Consider the following 13,267-nt stretch of genomic DNA (forward strand, 5'->3'; position numbering starts at 1 on the left):
TCTTGTTTGCCAGAACCCCCCAACAATAGCAACCAAAACTTTGACTAACTCTCTTTATCTCACTGTTATCCTTCAGATACATTTGACCCCTTCTTAAGCCTTTCCAGCTACGTGCAGTCTTGATATCTCTTTCTCCCACTCATTTTTCATTTCCAGTTTCTATTTGCATCTGGGAAGTTATCATCTCATGCTTGATTATTGGATTAGTTAGCCTCATATCTCCCCATTTCCAATCTCTCACTACACCACTGTTTTATTTTCCTTCCTAAGAAACATATTAGGTTCGTTATAAGTTACTGGCCCCTAAAATATCAGTGGCTTTCCGGTCTTCACAGACTCAAGTTCACCCACGTATTCCGATTTTCACATTCTGAGTTCAAGCAAACTTTACAACTTCCCCACTTCTAGCTCCTTAGGAGAAAGCTTAGGCTCCATCATCCGCGTGCTTCATGCTAGAAGTCCTCCTGCCTCTTCCCCCACATGGACTATGATACCTTGCCTTTCTGTTAATCCTCCAAGGTCAGCTCAAAGCATCATTCCTCTATGAAAACTTCTCTGATTTCTCCCACCTCTGACATCCTGCAGGACTTACTTTTCATACATCACATTTGGGACTTTATTAAATCTACGGTTTTTTAAAAATAAATTTATACTTTCTTTTCTTACTCATATCAAAACTTTCAAGTCTATTCATCTTGTTGTACAACCAGATTGTAAGGTCCTTTAGGTCAGAGAGAACGAGAAAGGGGAAGAGCACAGTTTAAATCCACACATACTGTGTAACTTCAAGCAAGTTATTGAACCCCTTTGAGCCTCATCTGTAAAATACGATACTACTACTTACCTTACAGAATTGTTGTTGGAGTTAAAGATGTGTGTGAAAAAGGCTTAATGGTATTTGGCACATAATAGATACTCAGGAAATGCTAGTCATTATTCTTTCCCTTCAAAGCTCCACAATCTTATATTCACATTACTCTTTTTATATTTTTGGTAAAAATGCATCCTATTTCAACTCCTGCCACCTAGTCTCACTTCTAATAACTCCTGATAGGAAGGGGGAGCCTTTGAAGAGAGAACATCTATGCTCATTTACTTCTCAGAGGTGCAAGCTGCCCTGCCTACTTGAGGCATATCTTTGTTCATAGTCACATCCAAGTCCATTGTGCTCTGATGCTCTCAAATGGGCGGGAGCAAATGGTCCTGAGCGGTAGCAACAGCCTATCTCCAAATTTTTACATGCAAGGGATAATTTTTAATTTCTTCTTGGGGACTGCTATCTTACATACATGTCAAAATACCACCATTATATCAGGCAACAAGTAAAGGAAGAATTCTTCAGTAGTCTTAATATTTTAGCTATTATAAACTCTCTCCATTTTCATCGTTCAAACAGATTAAGAACTTTACTGTTAGCCAAATATTGAGGGACTGTGTTCTTATTTCAAACATTTATGAAGTTCACAATGTTAAGACATGAAGAGTGAACTGTTTTTCTCATCTATAATGGATGCCTAAACAGTCACTGGAAAGTGGATCATTGGCTTGAAAAGCTATTTCTCCCCTCACCCAGTGCTGCTATGTCTTCTGCCTGAAATAGTCACCATTAGTGAAACTTTGGACTTAAAGTCCACCAGCTTTAGGCGTCCTTGGCTAAAATCTACATAGACCTGGGTGATGAATGTATGCTGAAAACAAACTTTTTAAATACTTGGCAATTGAGGATAACAGCCATACTCCATGTATCAGTTTCCTGGGGCTACTGTAACAAATTACCACAAACCGGGGAGCTTAACAGAAATTTATCCCCTCACAAGCCTAGGAGTTCAAGATCAAGGTCAACAGGCCCTCTGAAGGCTCTAGGGAAGAATCCTCCCTTGCCTCCTCCAGTTTCTAGTGGCCCTAGGCATTCCTTGGCTGGTAGCAGCGTTACTCCAATATCTGCCTCCCTCTTCTCATGGCCATCTTCTTTGTATGTCTCCCTGTGTCCTCTTTTCATGTAAGAACACCAGTCATTGGATTTAGGGCTCACCTAAATTCACGACATTTTTTTTCTCTAAATCCTTAAATAATTATATCTACAGACTCTTTTTCCAAATAAGGTCACATTCTGAGGTTCCAGGTAGATGTAAATTTTGGGGGGAAACTATTTGACCCACTATACCCCCCTTGACAATTCTGGAGAATGTAGTAATAGAGACTTCAGATAAATTAGTGCAGGGAGAATTCACGTTTATAGATTACTAAAAAGTTTCACCACAAGCTCTTAAACAGAACTCTGTATAAAACATTTATTTGCTTGATTAAAACTACAAATCTGACATTTGTTTTGTGTTCATTATTATTTTTAGACTTAGAAGGACTATTTTATGTAAAATAGATTCTGTAACTGAAGCACCATATCTCTGAATTTCCTAACATTTATTTTATTATATTTTTGTCTCCACACTACTTAATAAATATTTGAGGGGAAATGATTTAGACCAAAATTCATCTTGGTAGTACTGTCCTGACAACTTCAAGAAATAACCGTGGAAACAAATTCCTCTCAGAAAAAGTGCCTGCCACACAAAGTATTGTACAGTTGATTCCAGATTTATGTTTGTTAGGAGATGGCAGGGAAGAACGGATACTATTTTATAGATAAGGTGGAGTGACCTTTAAATTAAGATCTTTCAGAACTGGGCTTCTATCTCGAGAAAACTTATCCAGGTTTCATATGATTTCGTTGAAAATCTAACCACCTCTACCCCCTCCCTCAAAGCCAGAGTTTATTGGGAGATTTCAGTGATCAGAATCTTGAGAATGTTTGTGAGTCTGGCACATCCACCACTTTATGAAAATAGACCAGGAGTATCATGCTTGTTAGAAAACTATCTAGAGTATCGTGTATATGGGTATTTTGTTTAATACCATTTAACAATGATATTACATGTTATCAGGTAAAATGGAGAAATTAGTCGCGAAGTTTGGCACTAATGATATTTGACATCATCATATATTCCCACAAAAATGCCCTGTTACTGGTTTAGAACAATGCTGTTTGATATTATAAAAAGTAAAAGGTGCTACTGTTCCTTATTTCTAATCTTCACCCATCTCTTTTATCAATCCTCCCCATCTCCGTACTTGTCCTCTGATGTCACCAGACAGCAAATCCCCAGTGGTTAGGCAATGTCTCGTTGAATAAGCGGTATCAAGGTTTCTTCACATTTCAGGACAAGAGCAGCGCTCCATCCCAGCCTGTTGTTCAACTCTCAATCCTCATTATCCTAATAACACATCCATCCCAAGGAAGAATTCATCAAGACCAGAGAGGAATGAGTATAATTTTTGTATAGTACAGTATTTAAAATGAAACTGCTTTTGGCCTGTGTGGTCTCAGTGGGTGCAAGGCAAAATTCAGGATGCTAACTCATCTCACAGCGAGTTTAATAAAGAGTGTCCTATAAAAAGCTAATTTCTTGCTGCTAAATTGCTTTTTAAGTAATGCTTGCTGTTGCAGGAGACTCTTTCATAGCACTGACTCCAGGAGCCATGTTTGAAAGGCTAGATGTGCTTTGTGAGATAAGGTTTGATCCAGGTGGAATTCTTCTCCTTACGGGATGACAATGTATATAACTAATCTTGTCCTCTGAGACTAGTTTGCATGCAGTCGCTGGTATGGCACTGTTCAGCAGCCTGCTGCAGATAAGAATGAGTGATGATGCCCTAGATTTTAATGGAACTTTTAGAGTGCACGCAGCAGTGGGGTGCAGTCTTCAGCAAAGAAAAACGAGCTGACTTGCAGGCATGAGAGGTCATCAAGAAAGATAAAGAAATAGGACATCCACTCTAGGCTAGGCAAGGCTTTTTAGAGGATATTATGGAAATGAGCAAGAACCAATTTAATTTTTATAATGCCACTCCATTTAACTTTAAAATACAAGGTCAAGGTACTGTGTTTTTCATAATGATTAAAGATTTGGAACACTCTTTCTGTTGAACCCTACTGCATTTGTTTGGCAGAAAAGGAATACGACAAGGAATAAAACCAGGATCAGAAAATAACAGACTGTCAACTGTCCAACACAGGTTTAAAAGGAAAAGAAAAAAAAATAATTCTGATGGACACATTCATCCCCAATCTGGCAGAGGGATTTACTCTCCTAAGGTCCTATTCTTTAACGTTAGTTTGATCCCAGGATTGTAACATATCTCTCTTTTTAAAAAATGCATGAACGAGGTCAGTTGAGAATCACATATCCACGGATCAAACTGTAGAGTCCTTCTTCTGGCTGAAAGTTTGTTTTAACCCATTGTCTGATAAGCTATTCATCCTTAAGTGTATTGAGAAGGCACAGATATTATAAAACTATTGCAGTTTACATCTTGTTGGTTTTGTCACAATTTCATGCCACTGATTCTTGAAATGTAATATCCTGATATATATAGTTAATATACTTTAGGAAAAGTACTTTAAGCATATGTATTCTAGATAGTGTTTCTGGATGTAAAGAAGGGATAACTGGTGTAGCGCAAAAGGTTTCGAATTTGAAGGTATGTCTTTTCCACCAACTGGGTTCATGGCCTTAAATAGGTTACTTAACTTCCTGAATCTTAGTTTGTTTAGCTTTCTCTAGAAAATGGAGTGCCCACCTGTGTCTCAGGGTTATTGCCAAAATTAAATAAAATAATTAATAAGAAATTTATAAACTGAAAAGTGCTATACGAGTTTAAAGCATTGTCATTATTTTCTCTCTCTAGAATTTTGACCTTACTTTTGTTAGAGAATGACTGAATCCAGAAAATTTAACCCCAAGCAGCATTTAGCTTTAAGAGAGGTATGCTAATATCTTTATACAAAATGCTTCATTATACATATATACGAAAACATAAGTTTTTTCAAATGCTCTGTGTATTTTTAAAGATTTACTGTGGGCAGAAGGAATTTTATCAGTTATGTTAAATGGAAAAAAGTCTGAGGAAATGAGGATAATGAGAAATAACTGAGTTGATTTATGTACAGGAATATAGGACTTCAAAATGTAAGCAAATGTGAGGTCAACTGATGGAATATTTTTTTCTCACAAAATGGTTTAGATAATTTAAAAATTGTTGAGGTAAACAAAATAGATAATCCTAAATTCTATGTTTCTTCAAATCTAAGATTCACCATTATTCATTCAGCAATTATTTATCACCCCCTTGTTACCAAAAAAAGCACTGGGATACATCTTGAAAAGAAACTACAAAGATCCTTTAAAAGCCATCTGGAATAGGCAAGGTAAAGTTTTGCTTTGAAGAGCTCATATTTTCCAGCACTGTCCATTATAACATTAAGATCGTTTGCTGAAATCCTTACTCTGTGGGTGTATCTGCCTGGGGTGCTAAAATTGTTTAAAAACTTTATGATTCAGCGATTTTACTTAGTCATATAACAGTAGCTTTAGAGTTGACAGAGACATTAGGTGTCATGTAGTTCAACCACTTCACCTAATAGACAAAGACACTGAGCTCCATTTCTTCAATTCGGTTATCTGGTTGAAGATACATAATAGCAGAGCTAAATCAAGAACCTCTTGGGGTTAGAGTTTTTGTTTATGCATGACTTTGTTTGGGAATTACAAACAGTGCCTGTTTGCTAAGTTAAATTGAAAATTTGCTTTGCTCTGGGGGAAAAAAAACAACTACAAAAATAGACAACTTCCAAACTGTGGGTCACAACAAACGAAGGAAAGAATTTCTGTAAAACTAAAGTCTAACACTTTCTGTGGGGCCAGAAAGGCTTGGTAAAGAGGAGAATAAAAAATGTTTTAGGGGCTTATCATACAAATGGAGAAAGCTAAATGAATAAACCAGTTACAGGAGAGCAAATTTTGATAGTAAGAGCAAAAATATTACTAACGGTAAAGCTCTCACTCATTAATTGCTATTATGGGCATAGTGACGAGATATTTTATATCTGGCTTCTCATTTCATCCTTACTTTAAATCACGTCGGACAGATTATCACTTCAATGAAAGGTCAATGAATGGAAAGGAAATGCATGGGCAAACTAAATGTAGGTGTATTATGTTCACCACGTGGACTGTTGCTATCCACAGGACTAGGGCTCAGACCTGCATGCAAGACAAACAGAAACATCATCCCTGTTCTTAAGAAAACTAAGCCCTTGGACATACCTGTGCTTCTTCTAAACTTGAATGTGAGATAAAGGGACAAGCTTTCATCATTGATTTAACGAACTGAAACTTTTTTTTAATTTTGAGATTGAGAAGTTTAACTAACTTGCAAGTTTTCACTGTTAGATATAAACATGATATGTTACCTTCCATAACCTTGGTGATGGAAAAAATCAGTGTTTCTTCCAGCCCTAGAAGGTGGATGGCCATGAAGGGCTTTATTCTTTTTTTTTTTTTTATTGAGTTATTGATAGGTTACAATCTTGTGAAATTTCAGTTGTACATTAATGTTTGTCAGTCATGTTGTAGGTGCACCACTTCACCCTTTGTGCCCACCCCCCACCCCACCTTTCCCCTGGTATCCACTAAACTGTTCTTAGTCCATAATTTTAAATTCCTCATATGAGTGAAGTCATACACAGATTATCTTTCTCTCGCTGGCTTATTTCACTTAACATAATTCTCTCAAGGTCCATCCATGTTATTGCAAATGGAATGATTTTGTTCTGTTTTGCAGCTGAGTAGTATTCCATTGTATATATGTACCACATCTTCTTTATCTATTCGTCTGTTGCTGGACACTTAGGTTGCTTCCACGTCTTGGCTATTGTGAACAGTGCTGCAATAAACATTGGGGTGCATAGGACTTTTGGGATTGCTGACTTCAAGCTCATGAAGGGCTTTATTCTTTTGTGAAGTGATTCAAGCCTCTAACTGCCCTTTTAATAGTTTACTTAATATTCACCAAGAAAAGTAGATGAGATTGTTTTTGCAGACCCATCTAAGGGTAATTTATTCTGATGAGCAGAGACATAACTTTTAGTGCATAAATTGTTCCCTTTGTGCCCTTTGTGATAAACATCACCATAGAGAACAAACACGAAGTAATGACATTGAATTAAAAGACACCAGAGAGGCAACAGTGCCCGGCATTTATTAAAGTAAGAGGACAATGTAAACAGATGTGCCTCGCATCTGCTCTGAAGATTAACAGGCAGCGTCAGGCTTCACCCATCATGGTGGGCAGAAGGTTCTTCAAATGGAAATCCCCACTCACAGTGCTGCTGCACCCAGAAAAGAGCAGCTTGCAGAAATCTCCTCTTTCCTGTACATGCCAAACTGCTTTCCATATTCTATCACAGGGTTTAGTTTTCAGGGAATGAGATCAAGAAATCATGATCTTTGGGGCCAGCTGTGTAGTGGTTAAGTTCACACACTGCTTTGCCAGCACAGGGTTCGCCGGTTCAGATCCCAGGTGCGGACCTACGCACCGCTTATCAAGCCATGCTGTGGCAGGTGTTCCACATAGAGAGTAGAGGAAGATGGGCATGGATGTTAGCTCAGAGCCAATCTTCCTCAGCAAAAAGAGGAAGATTGGTGGCAGATGTTAGCTCAGAGCTAATATTCCTCAAAAAAAAAAAAAAAAAGGACATCATGATCACGGGGCTGGCCCGGTGGCATAGTGGTTAATTTTGTACACTCCGCTTGGGCGCCCTAGGGTTCACAAATTTTAATCCTGGGCACATACATACTCACTGCTCATCAAGCTATGCTGTGGTAGCATCCCACATACAAAATAGAGGAAGATTGGTGTGGACGTTAGCTCCGCAACAATCTTCCTCAAGCAAAAAAGAAATCATCAATTCCTACTTAACCCTCAGAATTTCTCAGAATGGTAAGTGCATGACAGTCTTCACTTTTGTGCAGTGTGGAAATGGGAATTGATCACGCAAAGTATTTTTCAAGCCACTGTTTGAGATTGATGTGATATTAGTGAAACCATGTCAGATTAGTATACCCGTGTATTTATACTTCACATTATAAGTACGCAATAAATACTGGATTAAATCAACAGAATTGACTTTTCCTCTGATTTCAAAAATATCATCTAAGACAAGCTTATTGAAGTTGTCACTGTTCTTTCTGAACCTTTATTGTGCCAGGAGGAACAGATGGCAAAATCAAAAATGATTAGAGAGTCAGTGGGGTGGGAGTGAGAATGAGGGGCCTGCCCACTGGGACCTGCTAGCATCTTCCCTGAGCGGTACGTTAACCCATGACAGTTTCAGAAATCTGTACCCCTAAGTTGCTTGACACCCCAAGACACACCTGATGCTTCCTACTCTGATTTTCAGATGTATCTCACTGTTGTTTTTTTGGCAGTATTCTCTGGTCTGTTCACTCCAAAACTCAAGCCTCAAATTTTAAAATGCAAATGAAAGCACCCTTTATTCCCTGTTTCTCATTCCTTTTTGTTTTATCCAGGTATAATTTACATGCAATAAAATTCACCCCTTTTAAAGGTATACAGTTAGATGAGTTTTGACAAACATATGTAGTCATGTAACCACTACCACAATCAAAGTAGAGAATATTTTCACCACCTCGAAAAGTTTCCTCGTACCCCCACCTAGCCCCTGGCAAACGCTGATATGTAAAATTACTTTTAATCTGAAAGGCATTTTACATAGGTGTATGGTAGTGTCGGTGAGAATAATAACTGTTCATTGGCTCTCTCTATTTCTTGAGCATCTGTATGTGCCAGTCTGTATGTAATGCATTATGCTATAGCTGCTCCCCTCAAGGGGTGAGCTAGTGGAAGAGACAGGTATATGGGCAGCCGTGTCTAATAGAACATTCTGCAGTATTAGAAATGCTCTATAATGTGGCTATTGAGCACTTGAAATGTGCCTAGTGGGAATGAGGAACTGAATTTTTAACTTTATTTAATTTTAATTAATTTAAATTTATATAGCCTCGTGTAGCTAGAGGTTAATAATCTACTGTAAAGCACAGCTTCTATACAATGTGATAACTTGACATGTTATAAAGCAAGAATTTAACCAAGGGCTAAAACTTGAACGTCATCAGGATTATTGGTGTTATCTTGTATGGAGTAACCTTATCATAGAAAAAAAGAAGTCCTTTAAATAGTCAAATACCTGAGAAAGTTTTCTTCTCGAGGGAACACACATTGACTCTTAAATTCAAAATATGTAAGAACTGGCCTTTAAGGGTAATTCACGAGAATTTCCTCTGGGTTTCTCATGCTTATTTTATACATAAATGTCTAATTTGTGGTGGAACCTTATAGATCGCTGTTTCTATGTGGTTCAGCATTTCATGCAGCTCAGTCTATTATTTGTTCTAATAAAGACATAGATTAAGTAGAATTCATCTAAGTTAGCAGAATAATGTTTATCTTCATGGTATAGCAGGCATTTACAGGGTTTGAAGTGGTCACTTTCTAACAAGCTCACAGTACTATGCGACTCTGACGTAGTCTACCGATCATGTCTCCAAAAGCCATTTTTCTCTCTATTTCTAATTGTACATGGATTTTTCAAGATACACAACTGGAAATTGTGTTCTGGTTAGCTATTTGAAGAGGTTTTAACCATCTGGTCATTACAGGGTCACATAATGTGGAGAGATCTCCAACCTGTAAAGTATTTATTCAAAATTGTAACTTTCTTCTGAGGAAAAAAATCTCTAGTTCTGGATTTTGAATACCATTATCCATATAATTGTGGTGAGAATTTGCAACTAATAGAAACACATTCTCTGGAGGAACAAATTGAAAAAGAACATGGTTCTGAGTGAAATTCTACCTCAGGCAGTGTTGCTGTTGAAACCATCATGACAATTTTATCCCATATGATCTCTAAGCTATTTCATAGCCACTTTTTATCCATTAAGAACTCGCTTCACCCACTGGCCATTCATTATCACAGTATAATATGGAACACTCTCTGGAGTTCAAGAAGTAACTTCTTAACTCACTCACTCTAGAGCTTTGCCTTTGCGAATTCCTTCTTTTCCTGGACGTAGAAAAGGGATTGTTTTAAAATTGTCCCGTTAGTCCCTAGACTTACTCTAGGAAAGTAGGCTAACAGGATGGTAATAGTTCTTATATGTTAGCAATGACCAATCATTTACATTAAAATGATTTGGGCACTTTTCCTTTCATATTGTTTTTTCTACTTTGAAGCTAGTGGCCACTCAATTATTAAGATTAGCCATGCTCAAAAGGGTAAATCCATATTCAAAGGGTATTATTTTGCTTTATTCTTATGCGATGCTTTATATTTATATTACATGAAAGCATGAGATGGTATTGCTATTACTTCCAGTCAGGATAAATTTCTCATGGAAAAATCTGTAATTTTTATCTGCATGTTCGATGTAGGTAAAGGAACACATTTAAAAGGTTGTCTGTTTATTGGATGGCATTATAAATTCCAAGTGATTCGACACTAAAATTAATGAATAACAACTTTAAATGAAATAGCGTGAAGTCAGTGATTAGTACTATGAATTGCCTAAAAAGATAAACATTAAAGTATTTTCCCGTTGGTTTGTGGATGCTTTTGCTTACATTTCTCTGAATAGACTTGATATTTTTTATTTATATGGATAATCATCAGAGTCAACTCTCTGCTTTCAGGCAGGAAATATTTACCAGTAATTCCCCTGTGAGCAAAGTGAGGAGATAAATTGAGCCTGTCTCAAATGTACACATAATGTCAAAATGTACAAAAAATGTCTTTGAGGGAGGACTAATGTCCTTATACTCATCTTCTGTCAGCATGGTATGACTATGTGGAAAGACAAATAATGCTATTTACTAAATACTTTGTTTTTAAAATATAAGGAGATTTCACAGTTTATGCCTTGTAGAATTTATAAGTATTCTTTTGTGCCTATGAGTTTGCCAATGAAATTTTTATGAAGGCAGAACTTTTTATCTATTTTAATGAAATTGTAAGCCTTCTGTGAATTCTTTTATTAATTTTGTTCTGGAGGAAATCTGACCAGTTTAAAGAAATCAGGTCAGGTTAAGACGTGATCCCAGTGGGAAAGCTCAGCTACACACTGTGATTTAAAACAGGAAAAAGATACTGAGGTTTTTTTTTTTTTTAATCAGCCTTCCTGTTTTTTAACTACTGTGCAATACCATCTTTATATCCTCTCCATGCCATCAAAATGTGTTTACAGGTATGCATTTAATAAATGCTTTTTTGTGATGATATTAAAATTAAATTCATCTATCAGGCTGTCTGGGATAAAAGTACGCAATCACACTTTGGTCACAGTTAAGTCTAAGTAAATATGCCCACACATATTGACAATGCTTACCATTTATTGTGTGAATGAAAAGCAATGTAAATATTGTTCTATTAAGGGAGTCCCACATTTTAATCAGATTTTGTCTCTATTTATATAATGCTGAAGCATCTGGAATTTTTTAAGTAACTGATATTTTTGTGTTTTTAAGTATTTGAGTACTTGAAATCATGGGGAAAATATAAAGGCTAATTTAGAAAATTTCTTCCTCTTCATTTTGCTGTGCTAAAATGTAATTGTTGTCAGACTGATGAACAGCAGTAGACTATATAACTCCTGCATTGGTGCATTGTGGTGCTGGGTTTATTCTCATCCTCTCACTGAATGGAATGAGTTCACTTCAGAGCCATCCATGCTGCACTGTCCACCGCCTCCTCATGGATGTAGTGTGAACGTTAATTAGATGAATTCCATAAAGTGCTTTAAGCTCTTTGGAGAAAGATACTCTCTGAATAATTATTCTTAACTCCCATATGCTCTTATGATATAAACTATTCTGCCAGGAAATCCTTTTTAGGGATTATTGCTTAAAATGAAATTTTTGTTATTAAAAGCAGGCAGAATATACATCCACTGACAGACTAAAATATGCTTTGGGCAACTGCTTTTAAATATGCAGAAATCTTGAACCATGGAGCCATCCATGCCTGAAAATACTAAGAAATACTGAAAATTGGTGGAAAATATGGACTATTAATTATTGCATTAGGTTGTGATAAAAAAAGCCATGCACCCTTTAAAAATAGGCGCATCTATCTTTATTCTAGAGATATATAACTTTAGGCATAAAAAAGTACAAAGAATTGTTTTATGGCTCTGAAATTAAAGTATGCTTGATTCACTCAATTGACAACAATGAGTCTTTAAAGAGGTAGTCTCAATCTTAGATACATGTTAGGAATCACCTAAGAACTTCTAAAAAGTACGTATGTCTAGGACCTACTTACAGAAATTCTGATTTAATTTGTTGGCATGAGGCTTGGGAATGGAAATTTCCTAAAGCTTCCTATAGAGTCTAGTATGCAACCTAGGTTGACCTGAGTTAAACCTAAGAGCATGAAGGACCTAATAATCACTCGATCCAGTACCCAGATTTCGTAGATGAAGACCATGAGCCCCAAGTGGGCAAACTGACCAGTCCAAGACTGAATACACAAATGGTACAAGATCCAGTATAAAGGGTGGCTTGTTGATTCTTGCCAGTGCAGGCCTCAGAATTAGGGTTCACCCAGTTCAGGTACCTCTTCGCAGCAGTACTTGCCTGAGATCGTTATGAGGGCAAAAAAAAGATTAATTGAAAAGAATTGAGCTCACACTTTGGAATGGAATGGAAGATCAACAGTACAAGTTATAAATGATGAATATCCATGGAAGTATACTACGCTTCCCTTTTCCCTTGGTATAGATGATGTCATTGTATTGATGTAGTTAGGATTCATTGTTTGTCAGTATGGATCCTGGTTTTGAGACTGTTCATCATTTATTATCCACTTGTGCGTTCATTCATTCACTAACTTATTCAACATATTTTTATTCTTTGGGCTCTGCTGGGTGCCCAGAACTCTATTTGATGCTGAGGATACTGAAGTGAACAAGAAACAGTCCTGAAGTTTAAGGAATCAAGCCTTCCAGTTACTATCTTTTTATTACAGCTGATAGAAAAGTGAACGCCCATTTATTTTCTTAGTTAGCAATTGCCCAAAATTAAGTGCTTAAAATATGGATTTGGATTCAACTAGAAAAAGTTCTGCAACTATGTTTCCGTTGACCTTGCTGTTTTCATTCCTGATTCCCAATATACAAATCTACACAATCTAGGGCTTAGAAATAGTGCAATGTTCCCTGTAATTTGTCTTTTGAATGGTCTTTGGAATTCATTATGGTTTCCTGGACTTTGGAGTGATGACCACTAAATAAACAGTGTTTGAAGACTAAATTGCTTCTAGAAGATTCTCTCAAATTTTCTGCAGTTGTTT

At 36.8% G+C, this 13,267-nt stretch overlaps 1 protein-coding gene across 9 annotated transcripts in view; it reads left to right on the plus strand.

The window, feature by feature from the left end:
* DMD (dystrophin) overlaps positions 1–13,267 on the plus strand; it is a 2,273,580-nt gene that overhangs the window by 1,446,938 nt on the left and 813,375 nt on the right. The window lies entirely within an intron of this gene.

This window comes from Equus quagga, chromosome 10 (genome assembly GCF_021613505.1).
Source record: "Equus quagga isolate Etosha38 chromosome 10, UCLA_HA_Equagga_1.0, whole genome shotgun sequence".
Lineage (NCBI taxonomy): Eukaryota > Metazoa > Chordata > Mammalia > Perissodactyla > Equidae > Equus > Equus quagga.